The sequence below is a fragment of the Boleophthalmus pectinirostris genome, unplaced genomic scaffold (genome assembly GCF_026225935.1).
Source record: "Boleophthalmus pectinirostris isolate CB_2022bp ecotype Guang Dong unplaced genomic scaffold, ASM2622593v1 HiC_scaffold_3, whole genome shotgun sequence".
Taxonomy (NCBI): Eukaryota; Metazoa; Chordata; class Actinopteri; order Gobiiformes; family Gobiidae; genus Boleophthalmus; species Boleophthalmus pectinirostris.
Window position 1 is genome coordinate 2,299,663 of NW_026571299.1, and position 5,398 is coordinate 2,305,060.

Sequence of the window (5,398 nt, forward strand, 5' to 3'; positions counted from 1 at the left end):
CATTTATTTATTTATTAAGCTTCAGTATTTAGACTTTTACTTAAGTCCAAAAACTGAGTATTTTTTCCACCACTGGATCTTTAAACTCACTGTATCTGTCACAACAGAAATCTGCAGTTTAACAAGATTCGTTTTATCCACCAACATTTTTATCAAATATGACCTCTGACCTCTGACATTTAAACCCAAAACATCACAGAAGATTGTTTTATTAAACGAGCGGCAGGAGCAGAGCTGCAGAGGTGTGAGTCCTGTCAGTGAGGAGGAAGAAGAAGAGCAGGAGAGTCTGAGGTGAGACCTGCAGGACACAGAAGCACCAGCAGAGGGCGCTCGAAAGATCTGGGTCAAACTCACTCTGTACATAAGAGTGAGTCACTGCACAGTGTTGCTCTAGTGACTGTGCAGAATCACTGGTGGTGGAACATGATTCAGTAAAAGTAAAACTGTACAGTACTGTAAAAAAAAAAGAAAAAAGTCTTTACTTTACGTAAGTATGTTTTTAATGTGGATACTTTTGACTTTTACTTCACTACATTTGAGAGCAGGTATCTGTACTTTCTACAGTTTTGAACAGGACTGATAGATAAAAGTATTTTTGAATTAGTTTTTTAGTTAAAGTTAATTTATTTGATTCTTTTTAAAGGTATGACGACACAACATATTGTCTCTAAACTCTCAGAACATTTAACAGAGAAAGAAACAAACAAAACAGAGAACACAATTGTTAAAAACATTCAGTGTTCAAAAAATGAGGAAGAAGCAGAGTTTATTTTAACCCTGCCCCTACAACTTACAATATTTTATTTACATTCATGATCTTCAGTAGTTCAGGATGTTAAAGTGCATCTTTAGACATTTGACATTAGATAAGTTAGATGGAAAAAAATGTCTGAGATGTAATGGAAAGGCTTGGGGTTTATTTTTAACACATTCTAAATCAGAGGAAACAAAACAAAAAAAAAAAATAAAAAAATAATATATATAATATATAATATATACACAAAAATATATATATATAAACAAAAAAAAACAACAACAACTAGGAACAAAAAATAATTCCATTTAATTGCTTCTGTTGAACAAAATTCTGCACAAATCTGTATCAAAATCACAACATTCTAAACATTCTAGTCTTATAAAACCTCAAAATCTGCTCAAAATGATTTCACTTTTTCCTCTTTAAACTGGTACTCTCATATTTTAATTTAAGTAGATTTTTTCATGTGATACTTTTACTTTTACTTTACATTTTTCTGGTCTGCTCGCTCCCTGGACTGTTATAAAAATAAACGTGAAAGCGGAGATTTAATTTGGACAAAAACAAAACCAAAGCTCAAAGTTTCATTTGTGGAAAAACGAAAAGTGCAGATTCTTTCTTTAAAACCCGTCGTGTGATTAAACCGGTGAGTGTTTTTCTTTTTAGTTCTCCTTTCTATCTCCACATTTCTTTACTTTCCGTTTCCGTCCCAGTGCGCCGGATGCCCTCCCGTCCTTCCCGCACATCTGGGTTTTCTGTGGTCGCTGTTTCTGTTTTCTGAGTTTTTGTGGAAGAGGAAACATCAGTCCTGTACAGATGTGGAACAAAAAGTGAATTTGATAAAAGTAAGTGGCACTACACGATGAACACTGGACGGTTCAAATTTCAGGGTAAAAAAAAGTGTTATTTTAACTATTTGAAAGTTAAATGGGGGTTGGAGTTGGGGTTATTTGCCAGAGTTGAAGGTAATTAAACTTTCTTTGGTGTTAATTCAACTTCTCTTAGTGTTAATTCAACTTCTCTTAGTGTTAATTCAACTTCTCTTAGTGTTAATTCAACTTCCACTAATGTAAATTCAACTTTATTAGTGTTAATTCAACTTTTCTTAATGTTAATTCAACTCCCCCTAGTGTTAATTCAACTTTATTAGTGTTAATTCAACGTTATTAGTGTGAATTCCACTTTATTAGTGTTAATTCAACTCCCCTTAGTGTTAATTCAACTTTATTAGTGTTAATTCAACTTTATTAGTGTTAATTCAACTTTCCTTAGTGTTAATTCAACTTTATTAGTGTTAATTCAACATTTCCTTAGTGTTAATTCAACTTTATTAGTGTTAATTCAACTTTATTAGTGTTAATTCAACTTTATTAGTGTTAATTCAACTTTCCTTAGTGTTAATTCAACTTTATTAGTGTTAATTCAACTTTATTAGTGTTAATTCAACTTTCCTTAGTGTTAATTTCAACTTTATTAGTGTTAATTCAACTTTATTAGTGTTAATTCAACTTTTCTTAATGTTAATTCAACTCCCCCTAGTGTTAATTCAACTTTATTAGTGTTAATTCAACGTTATTAGTGTTAATTCCACTTTATTAGTGTTAATTCAACTTTATTAGTGTTAATTCAACTTTCCTTAGTGTTAATTCAACTTTATTAGTGTTAATTCAACTTTCCTTAGTGTTAATTCAACTTTATTAGTGTTAATTCAACTTTCCTTAGTGTTAATTCAACTTTATTAGTGTTAATTCAACTTTCCTTAGTGTTAATTTAAACTCCCTTAGTGTTAATCAACTAAAATAAAGTGTAAAAATAACACACCTCTGTGTGTTGTTTAGATAAATCAGGATAAGTGTTATCTGTTCACTCTCAAAATGTTAATATAATTCTCGATTTCAGGTTAAACAGGAACTTTGGTCCAGTGTGACTTAATTAACGTTTCCAAAAATGTTAAATTAACTCTAGAACAGATTGGACTCATATAAACCCTGAGAAAATGTTAAAATTGACTCTGTGAGTGTCAATTCAAAGACTCAAAAATGTAGTACAGTAGAAAGTACAAATACCCCGGCCCTGAGAAAAAATAAAATAAAAAATACAAATACAATATACAAAAATATAAAAATGTTAAATTTCTTCAAAAATGCCATGTTCATTTCTGAATACATTGTTTATACTTTAGACAATTTAGAAATACAGTAACTTAGACTTAGATGTAAAATTCTTTATTTGACTGGAGTTTCAATTAATTCTTTTAAATTTATTTGCATAAACTGTTTCCACACAGCCTTGATGTACGGAGGTAATTCAGTCTCATTATTATTCACAAATGCACAGAGGCTGATCACGGGTTTGTACAAGTGTTTTAATATCCACAAATGCACATTTAATATTTATAACTTGTATTTTGATCTGTACAAATAGATGTGCATTTGTAAATACATCTTTTTTCATTTGAAACATAATAAATAAATCAATAAATACATTTGTAAAACTGAAAATTCAGTTTGTAAAATGTGATTCGCATTTGTGGATCAACAATTACACAAATTTCCTCTGTGACATATTTTTTGAAAACATTCTTTTTGAGAAATTCACAAACACAGACAGATGCAGATGCACAGACGTCCACTAGAGGCGCTGTTGTTACAGGTGTAAAGTTAATAAGAGCCTGAGGTTTGTTAACAGATAGAAACATGTTGTAACGAATCATCAAGGAAATGATCTTGTAGATAATTCACTGATGTGACCAAAGCAAACCAAACATGCAGATCTGACATTAGTGAATTATCTACAACACAGATGTCAAACATACGGCCCGGGGGCCAGATCCGGCCCTCCAAGACCTTTAATGTGGCCCTTGGGTGATTTTCTACTCAAATATTTGAATGATATTTTCTATTAAAATGGTGTTAATTTTCTGTGGTGTTTATCACAGCAGCGTCTCCAGTGTCTCTGTACGTGGCCCCTCCCACCAGAGCAGCACAAATGAAGACTTGTCTCTTTCCAAACGCTCTTAAAGGACGATCGTTTTGACTGTTGACCGTGACACCCTCATCAGAAAAATGTCCAACATGAGAAAAGTGGAGCCGAGTGCAGGATTTTACAACAAAAATGGACTTTTTATTCTTATTTGCAAACAAGTTCATGTTAAAACTTTGTGTTGAAATTTAATTTTCCTTAAAGTTTCAGGTTGTTCATAATATTATAATATTTTGTAAAAGAAAGAGTTCATCAATTAAAAAAGATTTCTGTAATAGATTTGTGTTTCTCTGCACAAATATTTGAACTTATTGTTATATTTGGGGTTTATATGACATGAGTTTTCTGATCCGGACACTTTGGATCAAAGTCGGTTGGATACGGCCCCCGGACCAAAATGAGTTTGACTCACCTGATCTACACGATCAATTCCTTATTTATTATTAATTAGGACGTGTTGTTATGAAATGATTACATCTGTTATCATACCTCAGTCTTTTGTTAACTTTACACCTTTAACAACAGTGCCCTCTAGTGGACGCCTGTGTGTTTGTGCGTCTGTGTTTGTGAAATTCTCAAAAAGAATGTTTCAAAAATACGTCATGGAGGAAATGTGTGAATTTGTGTAATTGCTGATCCAATTTAAAACTGTTTACTGATGCTGATCTTGAAATGATTGTTTATTTCATCTCATTTAGATTTTTGTGATTCTCTTTGTTCTTGTTTTAACGCTTTTACACTGAAGCGGCTGCAGGTTTTGAACAGGAGCAAACAGACAAACACACGTCACAACAGTTTTTATCTTCACTGCTCTGGCTCCTGTTCAGTTCTGTGATGATTTTAAAATCTTGGTTTTATCTTACAGACGTTTAAATGGACAAGTGCCGAGGTACATCAGGGATTTACTGCGTCCACAGTGTTGGGGAGGAACAGATTACATGTACTGGAGTTACGTAATCAGAGTACAATGTATGAGTAACTGTATTCAGTTACAGTTACTGTTTCAGTGAGTGGTAATTGGATTACAGTTACTTTGTTGAAATAAATGGATTACACAACGGTATTTTCCCGTTTTCACATTTTGGGCTGTATCCCTCTTTTTTCTTTTTTTTTCTCAGTAATTCCACTCATTTCCGGAATCTAAACCAGGTCTAAACCAGGACTAAAACAGGACTGAAACAGACTTAAACCAGGTCTAAACTAGATCTAAACCAGGTCTAAACCAGGACTAAAACAGGACTGAAACAGGACTTAAAACCAGGTCTAAACTAGATCTAAACCAGGTCTAAACCAGGACTAAAACAGGACTTAAACCAGGTCTAAACTAGATCTAAACCAGGTCTAAACCAGGACTAAAACAGGACTGAAACAGGACTTAAACCAGGTCTAAACTAGATCTAAATTAGATCCAAAACAGGACTAAATCAGGACTAAAACCGGGTCCAAAACCAGGACTAAACCAGGACTTAAACAGGACTAAAACCAGGTCTAAAGTAGATCTAAACCAGGTCTAAACCAGGACTAAACCAGGACTAAAACAGGACTTAAACCAGGTCTAAACTAGATCTAAACCAGGACTAAACCAGGACTAAACCAGGACTAAAACGAGGACTAAACCAGGACTAAAACCAGGTCTAAACTAGATCTAAACTAGATCTA

General features: G+C 33.1%; 1 long non-coding RNA gene across 1 annotated transcript; it reads left to right on the forward strand.

Annotated features, from left to right (window-relative positions):
* The first annotated feature begins 1,287 nt into the window (after positions 1-1,287).
* On the forward strand, positions 1,288-4,900 carry LOC129410964 (uncharacterized). The gene is made up of 3 exons (XR_008633080.1): positions 1,288-1,403; positions 1,471-1,602; positions 4,605-4,900. It is a non-coding gene; the product is annotated as an uncharacterized LOC129410964 (long non-coding RNA).
* The last annotated feature ends 498 nt before the right edge of the window (positions 4,901-5,398 follow it).